We start from the raw sequence: 15,425 nt of genomic DNA, 5'->3' as shown, positions 1-15,425 counted from the left end.
GCGCAGGCCACCGATAAAGCAAAACAATCATCATTTGGTTCCGCGGAAAATTGACTTCATGAAGAGGTCATGCTCAAAATGCTGAGAAAAATGCCAGGTCGCACTTAATATCATGAAATTGCATTTGAAGTCTTTTCAAATTCTCACTAAGAAATTATTATTGTAAGGAAAACCCGCATGGTGGTCGACTAAAGATCATTTAAATTTTGATCATTCATCAAGTATTTACATTGAAGCTGTGATACTGTGAATTTATATTCTTAATTTCAGTCCGTGTGCCCTCCGTGTTGCTGACTGAGTAGAGTAAAGCCAGCTTCCGCCACGCTATTTGCCCTTATGGACCCAGAAAACTGGAAATCAATACTGCATGCATTTCAAGCAGGAAAATTCTGTTATTGAGCATACTGCTATATAATGGTTTCCATTATTGACATCTATGAGTTATGAAATAAAACCTAATGCAATGAGGATGAGGAAAATAGTATTTGAGGGTTTTCATTGGATCAATTGAAAGTCCGAGCAGTGCATTTTGATGACAATAAAATGGTAATCTCGTCCCATACACAACATCAAAAATGGTTAGAAAAGTGCAGAGCTATCAAAAAGGTTAACACCAGAACACACAAAAAAAAAATACTGGATTTCTGCATGTCGGTCCTTTTTTTCCACTCGAAATTCAACTGTTTCTCTGCAAGCCAGAACATACTGCATACTGTTCTTACATTTTCGAAAGAATCATGCATATTATTGAATTATATTGAGTTTTTATATTCATGCAAAATAAGATCAATTAATCTGATCAGAATTGAGGGGGTCATGACGAGGCTTAAATAATAATAAAATGTCAGGAAACCACAACCTTAAAAATACATTTGAAATATACAATAGTTGAATTTGAATTGAAGTTGTAATTTTTTCTAAAACCATTATTATTATTTTAAGCAGAAAAATAATCCATACTAAATTACTTAGCACACTTTTATAAATGTACCTAGTAGTTTTACCCTTTGGAAATCTGAGCAACTACTGTAAGTTCTTTAATACTGTGCAAGGGCATTTCCATGGTCAACTTTGCTTGACTTTGCCCAAATAATTGCAGCTGTTATTACAACTTTGCGCAAATCAAATGCAGAAATACCATTTCTGAGTGTCATTCTAACTTTCTAAAGGTTAGAAAGTAAAGTTTACTATATCACAAAGAGCTTATGAAATGCGCTCAAACGAAATGGCGCGGTACGTATTTGATCAAAGGATGCTTGTGTATACACTAAGTACAGTAGTCGGTGATCGTGTGCTGTGATGCAGCGTTGAAGTGATCGCAGATGACCCTTCCTCCCCCAAACCCATGCACCCCCAGCCCCTTTCTTATCCATTACATGGGAGCTGAATGATGGTGATTTGGTTGAGGCCCAGCGAGTGTCTGTAGAAAATTGGTTGGTTGATAAAAACCCTCCTATCAAAGGGGGCTACTTTCTCATTTACATTTAGATGAGTATTGATTATTTATTTACTCAGTGGAGTGGGATTCTTTTCCAATCTTATCTCTCGTCTGTGCCTGTCACCTGGAGAGAAAAAAAGAGATAGAGTTCTTGACACCACACTAAGATAACAGCGTTTCGGAGCGCAGATAAAACTTGGAACGGTGATCGGTGCTTCTCCATTCCCTTTTCCTCCCTCCCAATTTTGAAGGAAAAGAGAAAGTTTGCCAAATTAAAACTGATAGCCCTTTTTCAAATTGGGGCTGGGGGTTGAAAGAATCTCTATTTGCAGGTCAAATTGGTTGCTGGGATGCGGGCAGGCTCCTCCTACTGGGAGACGTCTCATCTTATGTGTCTGTGTAGTTTAGGATTTCGCCCGGATATAATCTAAGATGATTTGATACTTGTGATATGCACCCATACAGCGCTTTCTATGTGACGCTCTATAAGATTATATCAGATGATCTTAATGACGGCGGAGTGTGTGGAAATGAAGCCTCCGGATGTGTCTGTCATGTTGGGAGTACTAAACTCTGGTGATGTTCGGCGGGTTATGTGGGGATTGGTCATGCATTGCCAATGAGTCTGGAGGCTTCTGGCAGCGTGAGGAGCTTTGTGAAACTGACTAAAGGTGTTTAGGGCGGGAGGTGCGGCATGCGGGCGTTCTGTACGAATTGGGAACCCCTGACAGACGCTGCCTCTTCCGCTGAGCGCTGTGATGGAGAGTGAAGAGTCTCTCGAGGTGGCCTCTGTCAGCTCTTGTTCTCCTCAAAGCAGACGTGCGGCTGTACCACAACACAGCCGCAACTTCTCACCCTTCAACCCTTGGGCCACTCCCAACCCCTCGTGGTCACTTTTCATCCCCTCCGCTTCTCATGAACACGAGGGTGGCCATCTCAGGTGGGGAATGTCACTCCATTGTCACGCCTTGCCTCCAGACAAAGTCGTAGAAGTGCCATATCGGGGGCTGTTGAAATGGGACGGCCTGAACCAAAGAGCAGCTCACTCAACCGAACGTGATACCCGAAGTTTATGCGGTCACACTTTTGGCTTCGAAAGGGGTTTACATATAGCGTTGAACCCCAATTATCCCATGTTCTCTTATCTACAGTGCGTAGCCTGATGCCGCAACAAGATCGTACAGAGCACAGTGGCTGTTGCATGATGGTCATATAGCATTCGAAAGGCAGTCCATTTTATTTTTCACAGGTGTTTATTTGTCATCCGGCTCAAAGGTTATCGCCCATATTTATATATTTATATTTATATATTTATATATATATATATATATATATTTGTGTGTGTGTGTGTGTGTGTTAGCCAGGCAGTCAATAGCCTAGTTAAACATCTGAATCCAGATATTTGAAAACTCCATGTTCTTTCATGCCTCATTCAAACATATACATTTCAGGAGAAGCGAGCAACAGTGGAACTTAACGGAACGATACTGTACATTTCTTTTTGAATTTGATGGATTTTTGCATCGGGTTAAAGAAGCATTATAGCTCTCTATTGTTTGTTTTGTCATTGTTGTATACGAAACAGCAACAACAAAAACTTGGTATAATGCAAATCTAGTAGTGTATTCTGTTGGCAGTTCAGTTTGGAGTTAGTCAGTTCTGATGGAAGCAGTCAGGCCATCCCGATTCCGGACCCATTGGGCTCAGCGTCGACATTGTTAGCTGTGAGGGAAAGAAAGCGCATTAGCCCATCAACTTTCCAACAACAACATAGCATGATAGGCAAGGTACGTGCAGCCAGGACTCGGTTAGCTGGCTGATTAGATGACAAGCTGTAAGGTTTCAGTCAATCAAGAATCCTTCAGAACTGCTCATTTAAGAGCCTCGCTTGGAAATTACGTTTTCAGCTATTCCCACAGGAATGCGCAAATCCAAGAGGAGATCTCATATTTTTTTCTGTTTGCCTTGAGCGTGCTGTGTACTGACGCTAAGCTGAGGCTGGGGATTTTACTTGAAACATTCAATATTTAATCTTTGCCTTGAAAATCCCAAACAATTAACTTGTACTCTGCTGTGCTATGCTATTCCAATTAGGCCAAAAAAATGCAGAGAAAAAGTGTCATATTGGCTGTTGATTTACATGTTTGGGTTTGAAAAAACAAACAAAATAAACATCAAGCGATAGAAAATGCTGCTCAAATTGGATTTTTTTTTCTTAAGTCTTCTGGTATGTAAAATTAACAATAGCGGTTGCCGGAGCTGCAGGTTTCCGATAAAGCGTCTTCAACAGAGTCAACATTTACTGCAGCGCCATTATGTCCAGAAAAGTCGCAATACTTAGGCAGGTACAGTTCACAACTAATAGAGCAGTCGATGGTCTTTCGACAAATTTTGAAAAAGGTCATCCAAGTAAGTGATTCTAACATTATTCAATTATTTATTTTAATGAATTGATTTGTATCTGGGAGTGTATGTGTGTGTGTGTGTGTGTGTGTGTGAATGCGTGTTTTCTTTTTTGTCTGTGCGTAATGTGAAACATCATCTCTCACTTGTTGAAGAGGTGCAGCGCCAGAGATTGGGAGGAGAATCCGTTTAAAACCTGACCACCTCAATTCTTCATGGCTCCATCTGTCAAAGTCTCCTCCCACCTGTCTGAATTTGCTGAGATTTATGTGGCTGTACAGGAAGAGGCCAATCAGTGTGCCAGGACATGTGTAGGCTCTGTCTTCTGCTGACAGTTGTGTGGACCATACTGTAGCTAACTTCCTCTGATGCTTGGCCCGAGGTATCAGGAATCTGTCATAAGTGAAAGTTTGAAAAGGTTAGGACAGTTCAGGGGAGATAAAGGCTGAATTGGGAGGACAGCTGACGCAGGAATGTAAACACTCCAATTCAGTCACTCATTTTCCAAAAGTTTTATTGGGTTCCTCCTTGTTCTTTGCCGCAACATGCCACAGATGGGGGAAATCAAGCACAAAAGAGATGCTCTGCAGAAGAAATTTCAACTGAGCTGCCTCTATGCATAAAGCCCTCAATTACTCTCATCAGAACAAATAATAAAGAATGATGATTGGATTTTCACAATGTCTTTTGTATAAGAAAGCTTGTTAACCGCACAGCACAAAACAAATAGGCAGAATAATCAGTATACTTATTGACAATGTGTCATTTCCAGTTAGAGCGGCAAGACTCGCACCGTGCTGCTGGCTTTGCCTTCCATCTCTCAAGAGGAAGAACACTAATGGTTTCTGAAATCAGGGATCGAAGGAACTCATAAAGCTCCGCGACATGAGACGAGAGAGGAAAAAGCATTATTAATCCTTTTTCATTTAAATATGTGACACGTTGTACAGATCAACTTCCTGTATGAATAGAGTAAACCACAAAGGGCAATCCGAAGACAGAAACTGACTTTGTTAAGCTGTCACTATTATTTCGTATCAAGAGTGGCAATAAGATTAGACACAACTAAAACAATATTATACTATATATAACTATATTAACTATAGTACAACTTTACAAAAGATCACATTAATGAATAAACAAATTCATTTTAACTGAAACAAAGCATTGCGGGATTGCATTTCCATGGCCTTTGTGGAGTCCGAGAACACTGTGGAAAATGTCACAAAGTGATTTATTATTTCATATTATCGTATACAGTAGTTAGCGTCAGTAAGCTAAGTAATGAACTAGCGCTGTAAGTTGTGTAAGGCAACAAGAAGCAACATTGTTATCTGCCGAAATGTTGTTGACTTACTGTTTTTGATAATCCTGATTTTGGTGAGGTTTCTCAACCCAGGTGGTTTTGCCACTCTTTTTGTCTGTTTTAACAGTTTATGGTTTTAACGACATTTTTTCAAATAAACATTGATTTTGATTTTAGAAACACATTTAGTTGTTATTCTGTTTGTTATTTTCTCCAATGCAACATGAATACTAATAAAAACCAATGTTTGCGGAGTTGTCAGTTATAAAAGGGTAAAAAAATGGTAGGAATAATGCCAAAATAATGCCAGGAATCCTGTAATGTTCTGGGTCATGTTAAAATTCAGGATTTCTTTTTCTGAAACTTGTTTTGTAAGGTGGGTTGTCTGGTCTTTGAATCTGTTAAAGATGTCAGTTTATGTCAATGGATGTGTTCGAAAAGAGTTTTGAGAGTATTGTATTAAAGTATAAAACTTATGCATAAACTCAATAAAATCTTGAATAACAGTTATAAGTTACACATATATGATATACTTATGAATGTATGTATATATAAATATATATATCAGAGGTGGGCCGTCAAGGCCAGCAAGGCCTTCTCTGCTGGCCTAACACAACCTGACATCATTTTCATAACTATAATAAACTAGAAAAATTATAATAATTATAATGAAATTCAATTTCATTTGAAATTTATTTTTAATTCATATATATATATATATTAGTATTAGTATTAGTAGGTATTAGTAGTAGCATTATTATATAGATAATATAAGCATTATATAAGCACATAGTTGAACAAAGCATTCTGGAATTCTTTTCCGCAGACGAGGATATATTCAAGGAATTCAAGTCCCCAAATGACGCAAATGACCATCTCACTGTGATTAAATGATAGATACCAGTTTATATATATATATATATATATATATATTTTTTTTTTTTTTTTTTTTGCTGGTTACTGGACGACATGCCCTGTGGTCAGCCCAGGGTGTACCCCCACCTATCATCAAAAGCTTACCCTATCATATTAGTTTATTTTGTGTTTAAACAAAAACATGTTGGTAGTTATTGCATGTGACATGTAAAAACATTGACGTAAAAGATTTATTTCAATTGTTGCATCCTATGGATTGCTCTAAAATTCAGACAGATAGAGGGCTTTTGGGTTTTTATAGTGTATTTCTTTGCAAAAAGATAAACAGATGTGTATCCACCTGGCTTCACAGGTCAAACCCACACTCTTGAGCTGCTCTGCCTTTCTGTTATTAAGAGGTGATTGACAGCTGTCATGTATTCATCACTTCAGACTGATATTTGTCAGATGCTGCCTATTTGACAGAGTAGCTGAGGGTCTTCTCAGCCTGTAGACAGCTCTTGACTGCTTCAGTACGCCACGGGGCTTCACCTAAAGCGCGGTTATGTTTGTAATCAGCTTTCGCAGATTCAATTATGTCAGTAATCATTTACATTAGCTCGTGTTATATCAAACCACTACATATATGTCTTGACAGTTACTTACTATAGTGTTGTGAACTTTACTGGTATTGTTTAATGATGGTCAGTTTTTCAAAGGGAACAAATAGTCATTTGGAACATTAGAATTCAAAATAAGAAAAAAATAAGATGCTGATTAGAATTGCTGTTAATACAGTACGGAGGGAGACAGAAGGACAGAATAACAATGTTTTTATATTTGGATTAATATAAATATAATCTTTCATGGAATCATCCGCATCCATTCATTTTTTAATTTATGATTTATAAATGAATGATTGATGAACTGAATATGTATTTCCCCAAATATAGGACGTACCTATGTGTAGAATGCACCCTTAATTTGGATGTGCCAAGAATTTGGCGACAATGAAAAAAACCTTTAGAAAACTAGAACACATCGCATCTTTGTAATTTAATCCCATTTTTTTTTGTACGATTACAACTGCATGTTGCTTGCAGTTGGGTGAATGAGTAGAGTCTCCGCTTAGCAAGAGCAGCATTTGAGATCGAGTATCAGAGAGATTTTCATGGAATGTCGTTGAAATTAATGTAAACCCTACCTCCTTGTATTTCTTGGCTGAATTCTAGGTCGACATGCAAGTTCCCTTAGCCTGAACCTTGTAGCTTGTAGGTCTGCTACAAGAATCACTTCCTTCCTGAAAACTAATGTAATATTCCTGTATGAACAAGGATGAACTCGGGCACTGGTTCAGTCTGCTTGCTACTTTTATTGAAAACAATGTGGTAACAACCTCGACTAACACGAACAGCTTGTTAGCTTCAACTAACGCAGCCAACTGACCGCCTCTAGTCTAGGTTGTTTCGATACCGTAATTACCATAAGTAAGAATTTGTTCGATATAGAAGTGTCCATCTGTACGTCGTAACTCGGTTTATGTGGCTGATATATTCCTGAAATATTGACAAAAAATATTATAATCTTTAAATTACTGTTTGTAGAATGTGCCTTTTGGCCTTAATTTTTTGAGAAAAAAGTGTGTCCATCATTTGTTCAGTTATGGTAATTATATAATAACGTAAGCTGCTCTCACATGACATGCATTTGACAAAGCTTAAAATGTAAATATTTGCACTGTTCTTCAATTTACTGAGATTATCATCGCCTCCAACCAACCATCCGCCAAGTCTCGTTTGAATAATCGTAAGTTGAGTTCTTTTTACATAATTCTTTTCACTAACAAACACAGAGCCATAAAGTCATGACCTCCCTGACCAGCATAACTAAATGCAAGTGAAAACACTTCATTTGCAGGTTGTATTATTCACTTGCTCATATAATCTGTTCTTGCATCTTATCAGATTTTTAATGATGCATACTTTATGATTTATTCAGAAGTCTCGGACACTTGACTGTGCAAGGTGTTTGGTGTCGTTTATCACCTACATCCCATCTGTAGAGTCGCGGGGAACAACTCTGTTACTGTTGCCTTAACAACCCAATCAGCTTGCCTCCTCACTTTCTGCTCAATGTGAGCTCCGTAATGTATGACAGAGCCATGATTTATATTCCGCGCTCAAAATTAAACAGCATAAATTACTCTTATTTACTCTGCAGGTGATAAAGATCCCGTCAAATAATGTCACTTGAGCATAATTTTTATGGAACAAATGAAATTTGTTATCAAGGAAAAGCAGGTCAAGTTCATCAATTAAAAGTGTTTCCTTTTTTTTCCCTTCACGTGCCGTAAATGTTCCACTGCTATTTAAAATGATTGATTTGATTATATCTTCATTTATTAAAGTACGACGTGAGGCTGAAGCCTGAGTAATCAGGATGAAAACTGACTCAGCACGAATGTCTTCAACTGGCACTTGGCAATTCAGCAACTCTTTTCTTTATGAGTCTGGAGACCACATTTACCACATAGTATTAAGTCCTTCAGTAACGCACGTGAGAAGTCAATTCTCACGTTTTAAACGGAGGAGGGTTTCATGCCTACTTCCAAGTGGATGTTCTATACTTTTGTGTTTCAATCTTTTCCAGAATATTGTTGACAACAGTGATGATCTCAACATCGCAATCATCCTTTTGTTGAGATTCAGCCCGTTACAGGACAGAATCTACTATCGAGTGAATCTATTCATTTTCTTCATTTTATTGTAACTATATACTGTATTGTATTTCCTTCACCGTGACCCACCGGTTTGAGGGCTCAATGTGTAAAAATGCATTCTGGGTGGAGCTGAAAGTGCAGGGAAAAAAATGAGGTTGTGGGAATGTTTTGCCGATAAAATAAAAGGAATCAGGAGAATGAAGGAAAGAGGAGAAGTTGAATATATATTTCATGTGATAAGAGAAAGATGAAGCGCAAGAAAAAAGATTCCATTACAGCTGCGACAGTTACAAAACTGCTGCTGCGCCGAGTAGCCTCTGCTGAGAAGATTGATGCAATAAGAACTGACCTTGGCTTGGAGCAGGAGTCTGTGATGTATGTATGAGCATCTCCCTGCTAAATGGACCCAGATTTGTAGCACTAATATACATGGAAGCCCAGTACCAAACTCACAATGGCTATAAATCAACAGCCACTTTGGGTGTCATTTCTGGTTTATATTCTACTATTGTTCTGTGCTTTTAATTCGTGTCACTGCCATCTGTTCAACTGATGCTGTTTCATTGGCCGTGATTGGGCTGCAGACATACTGTGCACACCATTCCTGTTAGAGCATCAGTGCGGATTAAACTACAATGGCTGAGTTCCATTAGGGTCCCCGCCAGGTTTTATGGAAATAGAATCTTAGTTTAGAGAAATCTTTTGAGGAAAGAATAACCGCTGCTTCGTTTTCTTTATTTGTGAATGAACGCACGCGCTGTGATGTCGGTTTTTAGGAGATGGTAATAAAAGACTAGCCGTATGTATAAATATAAATTATCATGACCAAGTTCCGCTATAACCGAAAGAAAACCGCTGACTTTCAACTTTCACCATCGAGGGTGATAGTGACACACAGCTAGTTTATTTGAGGGCATGTGTGGTGCTAAAAAAGGGAAAAAATCCTAGGTTATAGGTTCAATAACATTAAACCCACCATTGCCCCTGAGTGTGAAAGTAAGTACTTTGTATAATGCACTTGTGAAATGCCTATTCATGCCTATTCATGTGTCTTAATCTCAAATATTACATTAAATGACTCTAGTTTGCGTGAATAGAGACCGTCATACCCCATTGGAATATTTTTCCAGGAATTAGAACCACCAACCAAACTGTTGTTTATCTCTTGCTATATACTAGTTTTAAACCCAGGCCAATGGCAGAGTGAACATTTTCAAATGCAGCAAGATGCACTGATGACGACAGTAGATTAGATTCTGGTCAACCTTGTCCTCATTTTTGTCATTAATCCGTCAGGATGACTGATAATAGTCTGAGAAATTCACTTGATGATTTCCTCTATGGGCCTTTAGCATTTAAATTGTACAACACAACAGTTGCAAAAGAGATCCTATCATGGGATGAAATTACATGAAAGTAGACATATGTTCCTTATCTCTAAATAAATAAAATAATGTCTGCAATTTTGTTACATTTTAAGAAAAACATTTCTAAAGGAGCAATGTTGCAAATAGCAAAACCTTGTGTAATTAAAAAAAAAATTGAACAGCTCTATCCTACAGGATATAAATACTTTCTCATTTTTAAATGTGAAACTAACCATAAAATGAGCCTAAAAGTCGCCTTGGCTTTAGCCAGTGTAATATTTGTGTTGCTGAAATGCCAAATGTTAAGTTCAAATGAATGTTTCTTTGGTAGGGATGTTGCTGGTATCAGCGTGTTTTTTGTTAGGAAGCTGAAGTGTTGCAGGGGGAAAAAACCCAAATTGAGGAAAAGACAGACCAGTGTGCAGGTACCTACTCTAGCATGTATTAGATAGAACCAAAAAGCACTATGAGGAACGTGCAACCAAACAATTTCCAAAGAAGAAAAGAAACACCAAAGAGTAGAGTCATGGACTCATGTTGATAAAGATCTGGGAAAAACTGACATTTTAGGGAATATCTGCACAGATTAATCACAGTATTGAGAAGTAAAGTAAACTCTCAACAGAACTTTATTTGTACTGTAATATTACTGTGCACAAGCTTGAACATGAAAAACACAAGCAATAAAATAGAATCTAATATTATGCTTACCAAAACAATAATGGCAAATAGCAATCCAATACATAATAAATACATAAATATGTCATATAAATAATTCAAATTTAAAAATGCACATTGAAATTTGGCGGACAGGAGATTCCAGCAGCAGATATGTGTCAGTATGCTGAATGTATAAACCTATTTTAATAGAAACTAAAAAAAAAAACCTGCAGTTTTGTAAAAGCTGTTAGTTGGTCTGCTGGCAGGTGGCACATATCTACAGAAGGAATGGTACAAATCCTCCGCCCGATTTAGTCCTCTGGCGTGCTTTACTTTATCGAACACTCCTGTTCCTCTCTGTATCTCCTCCAGGAGGCATTGCCCGAGGAGTGGATGGTGGCCAGCTCCATGTTAGGGCTGGGCTCCTCATTACTGAATCATCATACTAAGAAAGAATCAGCATACTAATTCAAAACATGACAGCATTACAGAGGGAGTGTCAATTTTTTGTTTGACATTTACTCATTTTTGATTTGTAAGTAACATGCTTTATTTCCACCAAACTGCTACTCTTTGATGCCAGCTATAAATTGTATAGCTTTTACAGTAAAAAAATAAGATGAAAGAAACAAACAAACAAAATGTACATTTACCCAACTTTGAAGATTACAGAAAAAGAGCAGGTGAAATTAATCAGAAACTCAACAGAAGCCACAGGAAAGCTTTGAGGGCAGTTACCTCAAACACAGAAATGAACACATCAAAACATGAAAACCATTCCCAAGGGGAATGATCTGAAAACGTGTAAACAAAATCCTGACTCTGACAGCACAACATTGGTGCTGATGCTTAATCTGACAAAACACGAGGATAATTGGACAATCACACCCAGCCAAGGAGACTATCAACACACAGATGTGCTTTACACCAGTTTGAGATTAACAAAGTTAAGTTTTCACGTTATAACTGACTCCCTTTGCATTTTGCGGCCACCATCGTGGATACATTTACATGATTAGTCCAAAAGCCAATGAATATTACTACTTGTTTGACTACCCCCCCAAAAATTCAAAAACTCTTCCTTAAGCAATTTGGAGCTGTTTCCAGTCCAAGCACGTAATACATATTGTCTATTTGCGTGTGTGTGTGTGCTTGTGTAGGCGGAAAAGCCACAGACACAGGTCAAGGAGGCCATTTTTGTTTTCCCTTCCAAGTCGCACGGCAGCTTGGCTGGACGTCATCTAAAATTGTGTACATCACCCTAAACCTTAAAATCATACTCCAGCGCCTTTAATAAAGCACGATAAGTCCCCTTTCATCCCAGGGCCGTTTCAATTTTAGCGAGCCACCAAAGTTATTTAATCAGTACCGCAATGTCCCATTCACAGCGTATTACCAATTCTGTCTGCGATCTTTATCAGTGCAGTGATGTATGTATGAGGCAGATGTTCCGAGAGGCAGGGGAAACAGAGGCCATGAATGAATGAATTATTGGACTCATGAAAAGGAGCTATAGATAGAGAATTTTGAGCCCTGTAATATGTTTGCTTTCTCTCCCTTATCTTGCCAGACAAAAATACGCCTTATCTCAGAACTGCTGGGGTCTGCATGAATGTGGAGCCTCTGCACATCATCCTCTTCTTCCGTCTCTTTGTGTTGCATCTGGAGATGCTTGCATTTGTTGTGTCGCTTGCTCTGTTGAGTTGGGATTCCAGCTTTTTTATTTTCTCCATTTGAGGTGGGTAACTACATCTGATCTTGAGCGTATTTTAGTTTTAGCAAACATAACCTGAGGAGGCGCTCGCTCATGCGTGGCCACACCCTTCACTTTGTCATATAACAAAGCACAAACACACACACGTGCATTGTGCCCCGATTTGAATGGCCCGACAACAAAACAAACACAAACTGCCAAAGTTGCCAAATGTTTTTCCCCATGTTTGCCGTTCCGCGAATGTGCGACGAGCGCGCGGAGCAAGGAAAGGGCACGTGTGCACGCACGCACGCGCGCACACATTCAGCTGTGAGCCAGAAACATGCACACAAGGCTGCCGGATAATGAGGGTGGACAGGGCGGAATTATCACTTCACATCACAATAATATTATCCTTCGCACAACTCCCGCAGCATCTTCCACGACGGTGTGACATTTCCATTTTACTTGAGTTTAATCTTGGTCCTCCAAATAAAACCGTAGCCTAAAGGCCTCTTCCCGAACTGACCCAGTCCTATTTTAATCACATGGAATTAAATAAGTGCTGTTAAACACTTGCTCTGACAGCAGTCATGACAAATGGTTTGCGTGGCAAACTTCCCCTCGAGTCAGATAAGGAGTAGAAACAGAAAAGTAGACTCGAAATGACAACACTCCATCCCGTTAATAAAAATGTGTTCTTATTTGAATGCGTTAGTAATATTATGTTCAATATTGACTCGACATTGCAACAATTTTTACACGACTATCTCGGTTTGCAGTCCTTAAAAGGCACCGCAACCGTTCGTTATCAGTTGACGTGTGTTGCCGAAATTAATTGTTATGTTAATAGAAAAATCCAGCGCAAACATGCTGGACTGACACGACTGCAAGAAAAATGGCATGCTCAATTTAGCTATTTGTTTTACAAGCCTGTTAAAGTGTTTTGGCCATGATTCCCATGTGTGTCCGAATCCAGTATGTATTGATCTGATCATTCTTAATGCGGTTTGGGGTTTTTTGAATGGTCAAATATCACTGTGAGAACTTCCATTATAACCTCTTGTCAAGTGGAATGCTGTGCATCTCCCCTGCAAGGCGGCTCTCCTCCTCCGTCTCATTCCTTTGTTGCACTGGGGCTGAACACTATGTTAACCTAGTAATTGGCACTGGGCCTTCCCCATTATACGGCTTTCTATTGAGCCGTTCTACATGACTAGTTAAAGAAGATGGCATGAAGATTAATGAAGTTCAGCTAATACAGGAGGGGGGTACCTCTCCAACATTTCCACTGAGGAGATAGCCGAGACCAACCACAGTCTGCCCCCAGCTCAGCTGCTTCTCTGCACCTTTTTTTTTAAATATATTGCCTGTTTTAACTGGTGAACTCTGGACCTTTCACTTATGTTGCAAAGCCACCGCAGCGTCCCACTTTGATTGATGTCACTACAGCAGTCAGTCCTTTTCCCTCGGAATTGAAAAGCTCAGCCCTCCAAAATAGATTTTCCAGCACAATTCACACTGGCGTGCAGTAGATAGAACACTTTATGCAGTTTCATTTAAAACCATGAGCTAGGAGACGTGTTCATTCACTTTCGGCAAATGCCCCTTTGGTTAAGGTCTGCAGGCTTTACTCTTATATTGTCTGTCTAGATTTCATTGCCGATCCTCAGTCACCCCAGAGAGATGATAAAGCGGACAGTGTATCTCACTGGAAAGGATATAACGTAACGTGCATACCTGTAGTAAAAGCAACATAAGAAGAAATTAACGCGTATTTTATATTGTATATTGTAAACTGTATTGGTACCATAAAAGGAAAACAAAAACTGACAACTTTATTATCTCTTTTCTCTAATTAGTCTCACTACATCTAACAATACCGTTCAGATTCACCAATGAATTCGATTTAAAGAGAAAAACATAAATGCTGATGAGCTGAGGAATCAACGAAAGACTGAGCTGTTGACAGGACTCTGATTGTTATGAAGAGTCAGAAACTGAGGATTACTAAAGCCCATTTTACATCTCTTGATCACATTTACAGTATTTTTCAGACTGCAAGTTACTCAGGAGAACTTGTCAGAAAATGCACCACAAAGCGAAAGAAAAAGAAAGCAGAAGTCTCTTGGAGTATCAGTTACATTGTTTTGGGAAATTTATTTTTCAAAAAAAGACCAAGAACAGTGGAGCTCAGACTCACACCCAGAATCCCCATACCCTAATTGTGAACGCATTCAAATGCATTCACAAAATTCATTCACAAAATGCCTTCATCAAAACGCTCCGAGCAGCGCTGCATCCGGAACTTGAAAGTGTTGTTCGGATGTCCTGTTGCGTCATTCAAATAGGGAGTGCCAGAGTTCAGTGTGTCAGATGAAGCTTGAGATGCTTATTGATTTACAACATAGGTTGCAAAATTTAAGGAAAGGCTGCACGCTCTGCCTCTCCAAATACAAACATTCTTGCATGCTGTAAGGGCGACAAATTGAATTTCAGAACGGCAGCCAACAAAGGCTGGTTTGCTTCTACCTTTGGAAACGTTTGTCCATTCAAAATGTCCTACCTTAGCCAGAATTGAGAACCGAGATAGAATTTGCATATTCTGAACAGTAACATGTCACTCACTCTTTACAGCACTATTTTGGTATTGCCTTAACAACACCATTAAGCGGGGAAAATGACCCTAACTCCAAATCTCCGTGTCAAATACAAGATACAACGAAAACAAAATTTGGTGTGTCTGTATCTCAGTTTGTAAGGATTTTCTCTCGATTGAGGTTATAGGAAATTAGCTATTAGTCGAAGTTTCATTGGGAAAGGCACTGAACCTGACCGCAAAACTTGTGAGAGCGACCAGCTCCCTTGATTGCATCTGTATAAATTGCTCCTTTGTGTGGTGTAATGCAAGCAATAAAACAGTATAGAGCACGGTGAAATTTTAACTTCCCTTTGGGGATAATAATTTGTGTAATTGAAGAAAA

Source organism: Hippichthys cyanospilos, chromosome 1 (assembly GCF_059441005.1).
Source record: "Hippichthys cyanospilos isolate Australia breed blue-spotted pipefish chromosome 1, RoL_Hcya_1.0, whole genome shotgun sequence".
In the NCBI taxonomy this organism is placed as follows: domain Eukaryota; kingdom Metazoa; phylum Chordata; class Actinopteri; order Syngnathiformes; family Syngnathidae; genus Hippichthys; species Hippichthys cyanospilos.
The sequence above is the reverse complement of the archived record's forward strand: the minus strand, read 5'-3'. Positions refer to the sequence as shown.